The sequence below is a fragment of the Rattus norvegicus genome, chromosome 5, assembly GCF_021556685.1.
Source record: "Rattus norvegicus strain SHRSP/BbbUtx chromosome 5, alternate assembly SHRSP_T2T, whole genome shotgun sequence".
NCBI lineage: Eukaryota > Metazoa > Chordata > Mammalia > Rodentia > Muridae > Rattus > Rattus norvegicus.
This window is the reverse complement of record NC_141538.1, coordinates 30,104,432-30,122,751: the sequence shown is the minus strand read 5'-3', so window position 1 is coordinate 30,122,751 and position 18,320 is coordinate 30,104,432. Positions and strand designations below refer to the sequence as shown.

Here is an 18,320-nt window from a genome sequence, read left to right as displayed (position 1 = left end):
TCTTACCTCTAGTCTTGGGCCTGAAGTCACTCATCAGTGTTGGGTTTCAGCTCTGCAGCAACCAGAAGGGCCTGCCCCACCTTCTCTCGGGACCCTGTGCACAGGGGGCCAGATGGTGCTAGGTGTTTTCCTCTAGAGTCAGAAATGTGGACAGAGAGTTGTCTCTTCTGGCTTCCCAGTCATGTCTGCCCCTCTGAAGGTCTTGCTCTCCCTCCTATGGGATTTGGGTGCAGGTAGCTGTTTGACTGGGTCCCTTCAGATCTGAGTGGAGTCTGGACCGCAGCGTTCCTGCAGCTTGAGTACCCCTATCTTCCTGTTTCCAGAGGCCCTATACAGTTTCCTCTTGGGCCAGGGATGTGGGCAAGGGTGGGCAGTACTGGCGGTCTCTCCTGCCCTGCAATCTCAGGAGTGCCCTCTTGTCTGAGTGATGAGCTCTCTCTCCCACGGGGTTTTGGAGCCGGGATCAGAGAGGTGAGATACAAATTAATTAATGAAAAACTTGCAATACTCTTTGTACTTTATTATTTATTTTATTAGTAGTATATATTTTATTTGTGTGTGTGTGTGTGTGTGTGTGTGTGTGTGTGTGTATGTGTGAGTTAATATGGGTACACTTCCCACAGCTTACTGTTCTGACTAATTTAATGTTACCTGGACACAAACCAGTGTTACCAGTGAGGAGAAAGCCTCAACTGAGAAATACCTCTCCGTAAGATCACGCTGTAAATCGTAGAGCATTTCCTTAATTAGAGATTGTTGTGGGAGGGCTCATTCCATTATTGGGTGGGGCCACTTGTGGTCTGCTGGTTCTGGATTCTTTAGGAAATCCAGCTATGGAGCAAGCTACGGAGAGTGAGCCAGGAGGCAGCCCCCATCCATGGTCTTTGCATTGGCTCCTACCTTTAGGTTCCTGCCCTATTTCAGCCCCTGTTCTGTCTTCCTTCCATGAAGAACAGAGTGATATGGCAGTGTAAGCCAGATAAATTGTTTCCACCCCAACTTGCTTTTAGTAATGGTTTTTTCTCAGCAACAGAACCCTCACAAGCATACCTGTGGATGTCAGAGGACAACTTTCAGGCTTTGGCTCCCCTCTTCTTCTATGCTGAGACAAAGTCTCTCTTGTTTCTAGGATATACTATGTACTCCAGTGTAGACGTGTTTCTATTTCTGGTGGAAAAAAAATACAACATTCATAAGTTCTCATGGTTGGATTCATCTGACAGGAATAGCCAGTGTCTATCCATTGATCCATATACTCCCCAAGCTCTTTCAATCTTTTAAAAGCAAATACCTAATGTTCATAAAATAAACGCAGGATTCAATGAATAATGACAAAAGGCTGTCTCAGAATCAACAGGCAGATTAAACAGACAATGTTCAGGTTCCCTACAAACACTTAGGCACCCCATCCAATGGCAATGTTCTCTTTCCCCAACCACTATACTGGGTCTTATAATAAGCAAATATCTGTCTTTATTATCATCCAAGTATATGTCCATAGCCCCTTGCTTATTCTTGAACAGTTTGATGTCATAACCCACAGATAATGGCTGGTTAATACCACAAAGTTTGCTCCTCTGTTGCTCCAGCATATCTTGGATACAGGTCTCCATTGTAGACTGAAGAGTTTGTGGATGGGTTGGAGTTTAGCTTATGAGGGGGATGGTATGAGCAAAATACCTTCTAGTAGCATGAGCACAAGTCCCTAAGGGGTGAAAACACTAGGGAGGTACTAACTTATCCTCTCCATGTTCACTTCATCAATGGGGCTTTGCTGTCAGGTTACAGAGAACAATCAACTGTCTGCGATATGGTGGGTTGGTTGGAGGTTGCTATGGGACTCTCTTGGCCAACAACTTGAAGACACGCAACCCATTGCCAATTCTGAAATCTTCATTTGGTTATCTGAGATGTCCACTGTGGCTCTGTTTCTCATTTTGTATTTGTGTTTTGTGTGTGTGTGTGTGTGTGTGTGTATGTTTCTGTGTATGTGTGTGCATGTGTGTGTATGTTTCTGTGTGTATGTGTGTGTTTGTGTGTGTATGTGTGTATGTATGTGTGTGTTTGTCTGTGTATGTGTGTATATATCCTTTAGATCTCACTCACATATGTATAAATGTTAGAGTGCTTCTATTCTATTCCTTATAACCCATCAAATGCCTCTCATTTTAGCTGTCAGTCCCTGTATTTAGCTGTATTCCTTCCCTTGCCCTTACTTCTCTTTCTCTCCTCATTTGAACTTCCTGTTCCAAACTCTATCCCCCAGCCATCTATAACTATATATTCTATTTTCCCATTTAATGGAGATCTATCCCTCTTCTCTAGTCCCTTACTTTATCCATAACTTGTAGTTATAGAGATTGTAGAATTAACAGATAATATCCACATATACATGGATATATAGCATCTTTATAATTCTGGCTCCGGATTGCATTATTCAGGATGACTGTTTCTAGCTCTATACATTTATTTGTGAATTTCATGATTTCTTTTTCCTTCTTTTTTTTTTTTTTTTTGGTTCTTTTTTTCGGAGCTGGGGACCGAACCCAGGGCCTTGCGCTTCCTAGGCAAGCGCTCTACCACTGAGCTAAATCCCCAACCCCTTCTTTTTCCTTCTTAAACTGCTAATGGTCCATTGTATAAATGTATCGCATTTTTAATCCATTCATCTGCTGAGAGACACACTGGATATTTCCAACCTCTGACTATTATGAAGAGCATCAATGACCATGGTTGAGCTAGTGCCTCTGTAGCAGGATGAAACACCCTTTGCACATACGCACGAGAGAGGGATCTTGAGGTAGATGCACTCCCAGCTTCCTGAGGAAGAACCACATTGATCTCCACAGTGGCTATGCAAGTTTCCATCCCCATCAGCAGATATGTTCCCGTCTTCCACATCCTAGGCAACATGAGCTGTCACTAGTGTTATTGATCTCAGCCATTCTGAGAGATGGAATCACAAAGTAGTTAAGATTTACATTTCCATGATGTACAAGGACGATGAACATTTCTTTCAGTGTTTCTCAGCCATTTGGATTTCCTATAGTGAAACTTCTCTGTTTAGATATGTTCCCTATTTAAATTAAGTTATTTGCTCCCTCAATATCCTTTTTTTGGTTTTTAATGTATTTCTGATATTAACCATGTAGTGTATATATATTTAGAAATAATTTTTCTCAGTTTTTTTTTTTTTGGTTCTTTTTTTCAGAGCTGGGGACCGAACCCAGGGCCTTGCGCTTCCTAGGCAAGCGCTCTACCACTGAGCTAAATCCCCAACCCCAATTTTTTTCAGTTTTAGCTTGCTAGTTAAACTATTAATGGCAAATTAGACCATTCTCTATGGGCGGACACACAAAAAAAGACATATACGTTGCAGCAGTTAACAGGATTTATTAAAGTCACTTAATAAAAGATCCATATATAATAATACCTTGTTTATATCGATAATTTAGGTGAATATACTTTAAGGTATTCATAGTAATTCTTTGAGAATTTCATACAATGTCTTTTGATCATATTCCTCTCATACGCCCCCCCCCCAAATCTGCTCCTCCTTCTGTGACTCTCAACTTTGTATCTCTTCTTCATTATTTAATACTCCTAGGGACAGACCCTTGAAGAAAACTTTTCCTCCCTCCATCAGAAGCCATTACCTGTCCGTCGTGCATCTGTTCAGTAGTAGGGGCTCGTGGAACCTACTTATTCCATACTCGAGTGCTACTAACTTGACTGTGCAGGTGATCACCATTGCTATGAGGGCAGAAGACACCGTTTTCCTCTACTCTCCCTGACCTCGGGCTCCTAGAGTTTTTCTGCTCCATTTTCCTTTAAGGCCTTGTAGAAGGGATATAATAGAGATATCCCATTACTCATGGCTGAAATCAGTGGGGAAAAAAGTATAAAGGAATCAGTGAAATGAAAAGTTGTTTCTTTGAAAACTCTAACAAGATTGGCACACCTCCAGGCAAAGTTAGCCAAAAGAAAAAGAATAATAAAAATATCAAAGTTAAAGAGGCAAAGACATTAAAGACATTCAATCCTTTTATAATTTACATTCTGCCAACTGAAAAAAATCTTTCTTTAATTAATAAATTTCTATATCTTTATGATCTACCAAAATTAAATCAAGACAATGTGAATAATTTAGAGTCCCAGACTAACCAATGACATAAAAACAGTAATTTTCTCAACTAAAAGAAGCCCAGAACCAGATGGATTCAGTGTAGAATTTGACCAGATATTTAAAGAACATTTAAGACTCTTGTGTTTATTCCTCGAATCAGGAAAAGAGATTCATTCAAATGTATTGTTTTTTTTAATAAAAAATTATATTTCCTTAGAAGCATTCAGAATGTCAACAAAACAGACACAATGATTTTGCAATTACAGAGTGGTGTTCAGTTAACAGAACAACAATTATCTTCATATACGCTGCTTCAGAGACAACTATAGATGGAAAAAAGAAAACAAAAGAAAACCAAAAGAAAACAAAACAAAACAAAACAAAACAAAAAAGAAACTAAAAAGCAAACCACTGTCCCCATATATAACTAATTTGTGCTGTGCACCAACAAGAACCTGCTTTAATTTCCATGCCAATTTACAGCCCCCAGACTGTACCAGGCAAGGTTGGTGGCTATTGAAAATACCACCAGGACAGAGCTAGCTAACACATTCGGTACTGTGTTAACTATACAAAAAAAAAAAAAAAGACACTGTACGATTTAAAAACAAATCTTACACAGCCTCACATTTAAATTTTTTTCTTTAAAAGGAGTGAGTTGTGTACAGGGGGGGTGTTAAACGCTTTATAGACAAGAAAAAAAACTATGCTAGAACCAACTTATTCATCATCATCTTCGTCTTCCTCTTCTTCCTCCTCTTCCTCATCCTCTTCATCCTCCTCATCGTCTTCCTCTTCCTTCTTTTTCTTGCTCTTCTCAGCCTTGACCACCCCCTTTTTCGCTGCATCAGGTTTTCCTTTAGCTCTGTAGGCAGCAATATCCTTCTCATACTTCTCCTTCAGCTTGGCGGCCATCTTCCCACAGGGCTGCTTGTCATCCGCGGCAGTGCTGTTCCACATCTCTCCTAGTTTCTTCGCAACATCACCAATGGATAAACCAGGATGCTCGCCTTTGGTTTTTGGGCAGTATTCAGAACAGAACAAGAAGAAGGCCGAAGGAGACCCCTTGGGGGCATTGGGGTCCTTGAACTTCTTTTGGTCTCCCCTTTGGGGGGGGGATGTAGGTTTTCCTTTCTCTTTCATAACGAGCCTTGTCAGACTTTGCCATATCTTCAAATTTCCCCTTTTCTTTAGCAGACATGGTCTTTCACCTCTCTGAGCACTTCTTAGAGAAACTCTGAGACGTTGACAGAAACATCCGGGTGCTGCTTCTTGTGCTCCTCCCGGTAGGTTTGCACAAAGAATGCATATGAGGACATTTTGCCTCTGGGCTTATTAGGATCTCCTTTGCCCGTGTTTAGTTTCCTCCGCGAGGCACAGAGTTGCCCAGTGTCCATGCGGCTCTCGCGTGCCCCGGCGCTGTCTCTATGGAGCTCAATGTACTGCAATGGCTATAAGAGCGGGAGCCAGACGCCCAAATGCATTCTTTGAAGCCAGGGTTACCCTATGTTGGGGGGGGAAGGAGGGAGGAAGGGCGGAAGAGAGAGAGAGAGAGAGAGAGAGAGAGAGAGAGAGAGAGAGAGAGAGAGAGAGAGAGAGAGAGAATCAGAGCAGAGAATGAATTACAGGCCAGTCTTCCTGATGACATATACATACAAGTTCTCAATAAAATTATTGTGAACCAAATTCAAAATCAAATAAAAATATTTTTTTTTATTAACTTGAGTATTTCTTATATACATTTCAAGTGTTATTCCCTTTCCCGGTTTCCGGACAAACATCACCCTCCCCCCTCCCCTTCCTTATGGGTGTTCCCCTCCCAAACCTCCCCCCATTGCCACCCTCCCCGCATAGTCTAGTTCACTGGGGGTTCAGTCTTAGCAGGACCCAGGGCTTCCCCTTCCACTGGTGCTCTTACTAGGATATTCATTGCTACCTATGGGGACAGAGTCCAGGGTCAGTCCATGTATAGTCTTTAGGTAGTGGCTTAGTCCCTGGAAGCTCTGGTTGCTTGACATTGTTGTACTTTTGGGGTCTCGAGCACCTTCAAGCTCTTCCAGTTCTTTCTCTGATTCCTTCAACGGGGGACCTATTCTCAGTTCAGTGGTTTGCTGCTGGCATTCGCCTCTGTATTTGCTGTATTCTGGCTGTGTCTCTCAGGAGCGATCTACATCCGGCTCCTGTCGGTCTGCACTTCTTTGCTTCATCCATCTTGTCTAATTGGGTGGCTGTATATGTATGGGCCACCTGTGGGGCAGGCTCTGAATGGGTGTTCCTTCAGTCTCTGTTTTAATCTTTGCCTCTCCCTTCCCTGCCAAGGGTATTCTTTTTCCTCATTTAAAGAAGGAGTGAAGCATTCACATTTTGATCATCCGTCTTGAGTTTCCTTTGTTCTAGGGATCTAGGGTAATTCAAGCATTTGGGCTAATAGCCACTTATCAATGAGTGCATACCATGTATGTCTTTCTGTGAGTGGGTTAGCTCACTCAGGATGATATTTTCCAGTTCCAACCATTTGCCTACGAATTTCATAAACTCGTTGTTTTTGATAGCTGAGTAATATTCCATTGTGTAGATGTACCACATTTTCTGTATCCATTCCTCTGTTGAAGGGCATCTGGGTTCTTTCCAGTTTCTGGCTATTATAAATAAGGCTGCGATGAACATAGTGGAGCACGTGTCTCTTTTATATGTTGAGGCATCTTTTGGGTATATGCCCAAGAGAGGTATGGCTGGATCCTCAGGCAGTTCAATGTCCAATTTTCTGAGGAACCTCCAGACTGATTTCCAGAATGGTTTTACCAGTCTGCAATCCCACCAACAATGGAGGAGTGTTCCTCTCTCTCCACATCCTCGCCAGCATCTGCTGTCACCTGAGTTTTTGATCTTAGCCATTCTCACTGGTGTGAGGTGAAATCTCAGGGTTGTTTTGATTTGCATTTCCCTTATGACTAAAGATGTTGAACATTTCTTTAGGTGTTTCTCAGCCATTCGGCATTCCTCAGCTGTGAATTCTTTGTTTAGCTCTGAACCCCATTTTTTAATAGGGTTATTTGTTTCCCTGTGGTCTAACTTCTTGAGTTCTTTGTATATTTTGGATATAAGGCCTCTATCTGTTATAGGATTGGTAAAGATCTTTTCCCAATCTGTTGGTTGCCGTTTTGTCCTAACCACAGTGTCCTTTGCCTTACAGAAGCTTTGCAGTTTTATGAGATCCCATTTGTCGATTCTTGATCTTAGAGCATAAGCCATTGGTGTTTTGTTTAGGAAATTTTTTCCAGTGCCCATGTGTTCCAGATGCTTCCCTAGTTTTTCTTCCATTAGTTTGAGTGTGTCTGGTTTGATGTGGAGGTCCTTGATCCACTTGGACTTAAGCTTTGTACAGGGTGATAAGCATGGATCGATCTGCATTCTTCTACATGTTGACCTCCAGTTGAACCAGCACCATTTGCTGAAAATGCTATCTTTTTTCCATTTGATGGTTTTGGCTCCTTTGTCAAAAATCAAGTGACCATAGGTGTGTGGGTTCATTTCTGGGTCTTCAATTCTATTCCATTGGTCTATCTGTCTGTCTCTGTACCAATACCATGCAGTTTTTATCACTATTGCTCTGTAATACTGCTTGAGTTCAGGGATAGTGATTCCCCCTGAAGTCCTCTTATTGTTGAGGATAGCTTTAGCTATCCTGGGTTTTTTGTTATTCCAGATGAATTTGCAAATTGTTCTGTCTAACTCTTTGAAGAATTGGATTGGTATTTTGATGGGGATTGCATTGAATCTGTAGATCGCTTTTGGTAAAATGGCCATTTTTACTATATTAATCCTGCCAATCCATGAGCATGGGAGATCTTTCCATCTTCTGAGGTCTTCTTCAATTTCTTTCCTCAGTGTCTTGAAGTTCTTATTGTACAGATCTTTTACTTGCTTGGTTAAAGTCACACCGAGGTACTTTATATTATTTGGGTCTATTATGAAGGGTGTCGTTTCCCTAATTTCTTTCTCGGCTTGTTTCTCTTTTGTATAGAGGAAGGCAACTGATTTATTTGAGTTAATTTTATACCCAGCCACTTTGCTGAAGTTGTTTATCAGCTTTAGTAGTTCTCTGGTGGAACTTTTGGGATCACTTAAATATACTATCATGTCGTCTGCAAATAGTGATATTTTGACCTCTTCTTTTCCGATCTGTATCCCCTTGATCTCCTTTTGTTGTCTGATTGCTCTGGCTAGAACTTCAAGAACTATATTGAATAAGTAGGGAGAGAGTGGGCAGCCTTGTCTAGTCCCTGCTTTTAGTGGGATTGCTTCAAGTTTCTCTCCATTTAGTTTAATGTTAGCAACTGGTTTGCTGTATATGGCTTTTACTATGTTTAGGTATGGGCCTTGAATACCTATTCTTTCCAGGACTTTTATCATGAAGGGGTGTTGAATTTTGTCAAATGCTTTCTCAGCATCTAATGAAATGATCATGTGGTTCTGTTCTTTCAGTTTGTTTATATGATGGATCACGTTGATGGTTTTCCTTATATTAAACCATCCCTGCATGCCTGGGATGAAGCCTACTTGATCATGGTGGATGATTGTTTTGATGTGCTCTTGAATTCAGTTTGCCAGAATTTTGTTGAGTATTTTTGCGTCGATATTCATAAGGGAAATTGGTCTGAAGTTCTCTTTCTTTGTTGGGTCTTTGTGTGGTTTAGGTATAAGAGTAATTGTGGCTTCATAGAAGGAATTCGGTAGGGCTTCATCTGTTTCAATTTTGTGGAATAGTTTGGATAATATTGGTATAAGGTCTTCTATGAAGGTTTGATAGAATTCTGCACTAAACCCGTCTGGACCTGGGCTCTTTTTGGTTGGGAGACCTTTAATGACTGCTTCTATTTCCTTAGGAGTTATGGGGTTGTTTAACTGGTTTATCTGTTCCTGATTTAACTTTGATACCTGGTATCTGTCTAGGAAATTGTCCATTTCCTGAAGATTTTCAAGTTTTGTTGAATATAGGTTTTTATAGTAAGATCTGATGATTTTTTGAATTTCCTCTGAATCTGTAGTTATGTCTCCCTTTTCATTTCTGATTTTGTTAATTTGGACGCACTCTCTGTGTCCTCTCGTTAGTCTGGCTAAGGGTTTATCTATCTTGTTGATTTTCTCAAAGAACCAACTTTTGGTTCTGTTGATTCTTTCTATGGTCCTTTTTGTTTCTACTTGGTTGATTTCAGCTCTGAGTTTGATTATTTCCTGCCTTCTACTCCTCCTGGGTGTATTTGCTTCTTTTTGTTCGAGAGCTTTTAGGTGTGCTGTCAAGCTGCTGACATATGCTCTTTCCTGTTTCTTTCTGCAGGCACTCAGCGCTATGAGTTTTCCTCTTAGCACAGCTTTCATTGTGTCCCATAAGTTTGGGTATGTTGTACCTTCATTTTCATTAAATTCTAAAAAGTTTTTAATTTCTTTCTTTATTTCTTCCTTGACCAGGTTATCATTGAGTAGAGCATTGTTCAATTTCCACGTATATGTGGGCATTCTTCCCTTATTGTTATTGAAGACCAGTTTTAGGCCGTGGTGGTCCGATAGCACGCATGGGATTATTTCTATCTTTCTGTACCTGTTGAGGCCCGTTTTTTGACCAATTATATGGTCAATTTTGGAGAAAGTACCATGAGGAGCTGAGAAGAAGGTATATCCTTTTGCTTTAGGATAGAATGTTCTATAAATATCCGTTAAGTCCATTTGGCTCATGACTTCTCTTAGTCTGTCTACATCTCTGTTTAATTTCTGTTTCCATGATCTGTCCATTGATGAGAGTGGGGTGTTGAAATCTCCCACTATTATTGTGTGAGGTGCAATGTGTGTTTTGAGCTTTAGTAAGGTTTCTTTTACATATGTAGGTGCCCTTGTATTTGGGGCATAGATATTTAGGATTGAGAGTTCATCTTGGTGGATTTTTCCTTTGATGAATATGAAGTGTCCTTCCTTATCTTTTTTGATGACTTTTAGTTGAAAATTGATTTTATTTGATATTAGAATGGCTACTCCAGCTTTCTTCTTCTGACCATTTGCTTGGAAAATTGTTTTCCAGCCTTTCACTCTGAGGTAATGTCTGTCTTTGTCTCTGAGGTGTGTTTCCTGTAGGCAGCAGAATGCAGGGTCCTCGTTGCGTATCCAGTTTGTTAATCTATGTCTTTTTATTGGGGAGTTGAGGCCATTGATATTGAGAGATATTAAGGAATAGTGATTATTGCTTCCCGTTATATTCATATTTGGAAGTGAGGTTATGATTGTGTGCTTTCATTCTCTTTGTTTTGTTGCCAAGATGATTAGTTTCTTGCTTCTAGGGTATAGCTTGCCTCCTTATGTTGGGCTTTACCCTTTATTATCCTTTGTAGTGCTGGATTTGTAGAAAGATATTGTGTAAATTTGGTTTTGTCATGGAATATCTTGGTTTCTCCATCTATGTTAATTGAGAGTTTTGCAGGATACAGTAACCTGGGCTGGCATTTGTGTTCTCTTAGGGTCTGTATGACATCTGTCCAGGATCTTCTGGCCTTCATAGTTTCTGGCGAAAAGTCTGGTGTGATTCTGATAGGTCTCCGTTTATATGTTATTTGACCTTTTTCCCTTACTGCTTTTAATATTCTTTCTTTATTTTGTGCGTTTGGTGTTTTGACAATTATGTGACGGGAGGTGTTTCTTTTCTGGTCCAATCTATTTGGAGTTCTGTAGGCTTCTTGTATGCCTATGGGTATCTCTTTTTTTAGGTTAGGGAAGTTTTCTTCTATGATTTTGTTGAAGATATTTACTGGTCCTTTGAGCTGGGAGTCTTCACTCTCTTCTATACCTATTATCCTTAGGTTTGATCTTCTCATTGAGTCCTGGATTTCCTGTATGTTTTGGACCAGTAGCTTTTTCCGCTTTACATTATCTTTGACAGTTGAGTCAATGATTTCTATGGAATCTTCTGCTCCCGAGATTCTCTCTTCCATCTCTTGAATTCTGTTGGTGAAGCTTGTATCTACAGCTCCTTGTCTTTTCTTTTGATTTTCTATGTCCAGGGTTGTTTCCATGTGTTCTTTCTTGATTGCTTCTATTTCCATTTTTAATTCCTTCAACTGTTTGATTGTGTTTTCCTGGAATTCTTTCAGGGATTTTTGCGATTCCTCTCTGTAGGCTTCTACTTGTTCTCTAAGGGAGTTCTTTATGTCTTTCTTGAAGTCCTCCAGCATCATGATCCAATATGATTTTGAAACTAGGTCTTGCTTTTCTGGTGTGTTTGGATATTCCGTGTTTGCTTTGGTGGGAGAATTGGGCTCCGATGATGCCATGTAGTCTTGGTTTCTGTTGCTTGGGTTCCTGTGCTTGCCTCTCGCCATCAGATTATCTCTAGTGTTACTTTGTTCTGCTATTTCTGACTGTGGCTAGACTGTCCTATAACCTGTGTGTCAGGAGTGGTGTAGACCTGTTTTCCTGTTTTCTTTCAGCCAGTTATGGGGACAGAGTGTTCTGCTTTCGGGCGTGTAGTTTTTCCTCTCTACAGGTCTTCAGCTGTTCCTGTGGGCCTGTGTCTTGAGTTCACCAGGCAGGTTTCTTGCAAGGGAAAAGTTGGTCCTACCTGCAGTTCCAAGGCTCAAGTTTGCTCGTGGGGTACTGCCTAAGTCCTCTCCGCTGTGGCAGCAACCGGGAAGATCTGCGCCGCTCTTTCCGGGAGCCTTCGTGCACCAGGGTTCCAGATGGCGTTTGGTGTTTTCCTCTGGCGCCTGGATGTGCACAGAGTGCAGTCTCTTCTGGTTTCCCAGGCGTGTCCGCCTCTCTGAAGGTTCAGCTCTCCCTCCCTCGGGATTTGGGTGCAGAGAACTGTTTATCCGGTCTGTTTCCTTCAGGTTCCGGCAGTGTCTCAGGCGCAGGGGTCCTGCCGCTCCCGGGCCCTCCCCTACGGGAACCCAGAGGCCTTATACAGTTGCCTCTTGGGCCAGGGATGTGGGCAGGGGTGGGCAGTGTTGGTGGTCTCCTCCGCTCTGCAGCCTCAGGAGTGCCCACCTGATCAGGCGGTGGGGTCTCTCTCCCACGGGGTTTGGGAGCAGAGAGCTGCTGCGGTCCGGGATCCGCCGGTGTGCCAAATAAAAATATTATTCACCACTCTTCTTCATTCCAGACACACAGACATGATTTATCATATATAAATTGACAAATTTATTCTATTACATAAAACGACTAAAGGACAAACCATCTGATCACATTATTGGATGAAAAGGGGGTGGGGGGGCTTTAACAAAATTCATTATCCATTCCCGAAAAAGGGATTCTAGGGGTATAGAGTATATCTCAAACACAAAAAAGGCAATGCCCATCAACTGCACAGCCAGCATTATGCGAAGTAGAGAAAAATTCAAAGTAATCCTTTTACACTCCAGAATAAGACAATGTTCTCCATGCTTTAATTCCCTATTCAATACAGTATTTGAAGTCTTAGGTAAAGCAAGAAGACAACTGAGGTTCTAATGGATACAAATGAAAATGGGAAGGTCAAATTTTAATTATTTAGAGATGATATGGTTCTACTAAAAAAATCTAAAAATTTATCTCTAAAAAATTAAGTTTCTTAAAGCTTAATTTTTATGAAACTTTAGCATAATTATAAAGCATACTATTAGTAAGACAATATATGAAGTACCCATAATCCATCCTGAATATATATAAGAACTTTCCAGCTGATGAATGACCTTAAAGACTTGAATAAATCAATGCTTTTATAGTTTTATCCTTAAGTAGATAATATAATAAGGTCAGTTTTGATAAATTAATAAAATTAATACAATAAATCATGATTAGAAAATTTTGCTACAATAAATCACCCACTTTTATGAAACTCATGAATCTGACTATAAATATTCTACTATGGGGCAAAGGACAACTTTTAAAGTACAAAGAGCTAACATGTTGAGAGATAATTTTAAAGAGAAAAAACCAGGGAGGCAAAAATGTCATGAGATTAAAAAATTTAATAGTTACCTAAGCAGTGTGATGTGGTCGGCAGAATGAATATTTCAATGGATTAGAGTGTCCAGGAACTGTGTTTATTGATTTAAAAACTGAGGTTACATACCTGCAGGAGGAGGGACCATCAGAGCAGGTCTCAAGGAAATGTCAAATGTTCCAGTCAGTTTCCTATTGTTATAGTAAAACATAAAAATGCCAATGTGGGAAAGTGAAGGTTTTATTCACCTCACCAGTTACAGTTCATCAATGGGATCCAAGGAAAGAACACAATGCAAGGGCTTGAAAGCAGAGAGGAACTCTGCCTACTCATCTGCTCAGCTACCTTTCTCTATGACCTCTGCTCACCTTACTAGGGCTGGTACCACCCATAGTGGGCTAAGTCCCCATACATCAACTGGCCATCAAGAAAATGCCAATGACACATGCGTACAAGCCATTCTGATGGAGTCAATTGCTCAACAGTGCATCATTTAGACAGCCACAATTAGCCATCACAGCAAGCCATAAAGGGGAAATAGAAACCTTAGATAAAAGTAGCCCTTCATGAATAGAATTGAAGGTCAAAAGTGAAGTTTTATGTGAGGAAGAAATTAGAAGGAATTATTCCAGAAAATTACACTGTATTTAAAATAAAAAGGGACAACAAGCCAAAGCCACAAATGAAATGTTGGTAAGTTTGACTTCTTGAAACCTCTTCTGGAGGCTGCAGGGTAGACTCAGGGCATGGTTGTTGACTGGCACCACCATTGACCATCCAGTGTTTTGGTGGAAGATTTTCCATCAGAAGCCTTAGCCTTACTACAGAGGCCAGGTCCCCAATACAAATCATAGTCAGTCAACTGGATGCCAGATCTTGTGCTCCAAAGAAATGGAAGAGTCCATTTAGTCATGATTTGGGGATGGCTCTAACTCATTTCAGAGTCATAAATATTGCAAGCATCTAGAACACCACAAGACCCATTGTCTAACACCAGTATTCTCTGCATTGCCCACAGTCAGTCCCCATGGTAATATCAGTGGTGAGATCCACAGTGTGATTTGTTCCTGTTTCCTGGTGTTGCTGCCTCCCAACCCTGTTTCTTTGACCCACAGAGAAGCTTCAGATAAAATAATAAACAATTTTTGCATTGAGAGCAATTGGTAGCTTGTAGTTGTAGTTTACAATGAAGACCTCAAGCAATCTTCCCTCGGGCCTCCTGTTTTAGCAAGGGGGTTGTTTTGTTTTTGCTTTTGCTTTTCATTTCGTTTTGGTGATTTTTTTAAATTTAATTTTGTTTTGTTTTATTTCTTTTTGTCCTATTCTTCTCAGGATGCATGGAGTGATCAAGAAGTGGTCTGAAGAAGTTCAAGTCCAAATTCACATGGCCAGAAAGACCTGTCTTTCTGACAGGTCCACTGTTTGCTGCATTGGGCTTTTTTTCCCTTTTGCCTTAAATGTTACCCATTTCCACTCTCTTGGAGCCTCTTATCCAGGCGTAATTATTAACATATGTATCATAATTATTTGAATTTCATTTCTCCAACTGTAAAAAATGACCTGAGTTTTCGTCACAGTTTTCTTACTGCTCCATCTCCCACCCAAAACCAGAGTCAGGTACTGCGTCCTGTAGGACACGGTTGCTTTGGTAAGGAATCTGCCTGTGAACACTGAAGGTCCTGTTCCCCAACTGATTCTTGATAGTTCAATAAAGATGACGGTGGCCAACTAGCTGGGTAGCTTAGGCAGGATTTCTAGTTTTTCTGCAGGCAGGCTAGTAGACACAAGGGAGGAGAAAGGATTTGATACTTCAGAGGGAGTAAGAGCCACCAGCCATGTGAGATCTAGGGTGGAGTGGCCATTGGCAGCCTCCCAGACTGGGCCTGGGGTAGCAGGCAGGAGGTTAGAAACACAATAAGCTGAGAGCAGATTTAGAGATGTTGAGCTGCGAGTAAGAAGGAGGGCATCGTATTTGGGAGAGGCCTAGAGGAACCTGGCCATTGAACTTAAGCACATCAAAAGTATCTTGATGTGTGTGTCTTTCATGTGCAATCCAAGGGAACATGGGCTGGGATGGTAGCTTGGTCTGCCTGGAGCTTAAAGTGAGGCAGTAGGAGCAACACTCTACAGAGTCCTATGAGAGCAATCCATGAGCGTATCCAAAGTCACCTTGACTAAGAGAGTTAGAGCCGATCCAGATGTAGCTTTTGATTATAACCATTCCTTCCTTGTGATCTGTTAGTGTTTCATTTGCTCAAGAAGATTAGTGAAGGGGGAGGGATATGACTCTAAAGGCTATACTTGGTGGCCAACTTTTCTTCATCTGAGATTAACCAAACCCAAATGGTAGAAGGGAAATCTGAGAGGGACTTCTGCTTAATATAAAGTCAAATCTACTTCTACTCTGGACCTTTGAGGTAGGAAATTGCACCTTTAACCCAGAACTTTAATCCTGATCTATTTTTCCTTCTTTTTTTTTTTTAGTTATACACAGATACAGCTTTATTAGGAATGAGTCCTTCTCACTGGAGACCAGAGAAGAAACCTACTGTTCCATGAAAATTAAATGTCATAGCAAGGCATCAAAGCAAAATGTCAGAGTGTGAATGGAAGAAATTATTTAGGACAATGTTTTGCAAACAAGTTCTTTCACAGACATTCTTGGAAGGAGAGCTCGGCAATTTTGCATTTCATATTTGACTTTGCTGGTACTCTGACTAGGATCAGCACACAATTTCTTGGGATTTTCTGGGCACTTAATCACCTTCATGAATGGATCTGAAGCACCATCAGCTCTGCCGTCTATGTGAATATGGCTACAGTGAGGACCAAGTATGCTAAAGCTCTTCATCTGATTTTTCAAACGGCGTCCTCATCCAAGTGTGGACTTCTGTGGGTTGTGGGAGGGCAAGACTGAGAACACTGCCTGAGAGCTGTGAATGCAGAAGTGGGACGGTGCATGCAGGAGGGAGGGAAAGACCTGAGTGTGGCTCATAAACAACCTCACAATATCCATTGATTTAATAACCATTCAGGAAGTGGACTTCTGCAAAATGACTTCAGCTGACCAGCAGTGGCAGGAAACCAGCAACAGATTCACTGGGGATTTAGATCAAGAGGCAGATATGTGTCAGCATATGAAGAATGGATAATCAAACCAGTGTGGTCTGTTAAGCTTCCCAGCCCCATGGTTAGATGCAAACAGCAACAGTTTTAAGCACTGAGGAAAAGAAGAAATAAAAGCCAATTTGTTAAAAATCCCAGTCAGCAGAAATACTGACATCCTCTGTGATGCACATCAACTCTCAGGGGCGCTAGCCACAGCATGGCTGGACAACTGCTGTCAGCTCTGCCTGCCACCCCTCACATAACTGCAGAGCTCCAATCTGCTTCAGCCAGGTCATCAGCTCCCCATTCTCTGGCATGGAGATTAGATCGCTGCATCTGCCTATGCAGTCTTTCTTTATCTATGAAGCCCTGAGGAACTGTTCTCACTCTGGTGAGCTGTTGTAAATAATCTAGAATTGCGTTGGTTTTGTTAGTGGCTGTGATGTTCACAAATTCAAGAAGACCATGTTTGAAAGGGAGTTGACTAAGGATTTCTTGGGTCTTTCTGTAATAGGAGCAGTGGGTTTGATGAACACGACCACCTTCCCAGATGGGATCTTGCAGTTCACAAACTCCTGAGCCATGCTGACAGGCTGCAGCTTTCCAGGAAGGAACATTCAGTTGATGGTACTGGTCTGGTGTAAAACAGCAATCCCGATCCATTCTTAGCCATGCATTCTACTCGAAGCCCATATAAAAACATGGAAGAAAGAAGCTTTTACTTTTTCCTGCTTGCACACAAATTGCTACCAAATCCTTTCCCTCACAGACATTAGAGCCTGCTTACTGAGTATTTGACCATATACTGATGGTCATCTAGTATCATCATTCACTGATGTGGAAGAAACTCTTTTTATATGCTGTGAGATCTACTGGAACAATATCAACCATCCTTCTCCCTTCCCAGTTTTGAACTGAATCACTCTCCACCAAAGATCTGTGGTCTCTGCTGCAGGCTGAGACATCTAGTCTTGTGGACTGATCAACTACCAGATTCTTGGACTTTACATAAAGTCAGCCATTGTTGAATTAGCTGGTCCATAGCCTGTAATCATTGTGACAAATCCCTTTTCTCTGTACAGAGAGTTTCATCCTTTAAGTTCTGTTAGGGAACACTCACTTCTACACCAGGTATGTAGAGAAGACCTTTCAGAGCAGTTTGTGTCTAATAAGAGTTTCAGCTCAGTTACAAATTCCCAATGGACACATTCCCTTAGCATGATTTTCATATGATGTTTTGATATAAACCTTCTTATTTTCTATAGTTCTTGGCAACAGAATTAAAATAGCAATAGTAATCTATCAATGAAATGCACGGTAAAATATTTGCATGAGTGCATCAGAGAGAAGGACTATAGGATAAACAAGAATTGGAAAACCAGATGTTTTGGCTTCTGTGGACCAAGACTGGGAAACCCCAACTACATAAAAATCTGAGGACAAGTTGTGGGAGGTTTGTACTTTTCTTCAATCATGTGGGTTCTAGAGAAGGAGCTCAGGTGTGTAGAGTCGGCAACGATTACCTTTACTTAGTGAGCGGACTCACCTGCTGATCTCCTCGTTCATGGAACTGAAGAAACTCTGTATCCATCCTGGTATTCTGCGTATATATCTGTGTATCATTCTAGAGTGGATACTTTTGTCTGTTGGTTTGAAAGCATCAGTCTGGAGACCCACAGGATTACTTCTTCCACACATTAATTCTCGGGGCTCATGTTTGGTCTCAGAAGTCCATTCCCGGAGCTGCTTTACAAGAATCATTCACTGATGTGGAAGAAACTTTTTATATGCTGTGAGATCTACTGGAACAATATCAACTATCCTTCTCCCTTCCCAGTTTTGAACTGAATCATTCTCCACCAAAGAGCTGTGGTCTCTGCTGCAGGCTGCATCCCCCCAGGCTGTCTGAAGCTTGTTCTTAGCACTGCATTTATGATACATCAACATGATATCCTTATCAATTTCACCCCCAGGAGAGTTTTTCAATTCTTCATTTCGTCTGATGGGTCCAATCTACATTGTCACCCAGGATGAGATGTGAGAGTTCTGCTCTGACCTTACAATAAGAGATGCTGAGATATGATGCTGTATCCACTAATGCCCTACATGGATGCCTGGCAG

General features: G+C 41.2%; 1 pseudogene; it reads right to left on the bottom strand.

The window, feature by feature from the left end:
* Positions 1-4,846: 4,846 nt before the first annotated feature.
* On the bottom strand, positions 4,847-17,790 carry LOC148005680 (high mobility group protein B1 pseudogene; annotated as a pseudogene).
* Between the last annotated feature and the right edge of the window lie 530 nt (positions 17,791-18,320).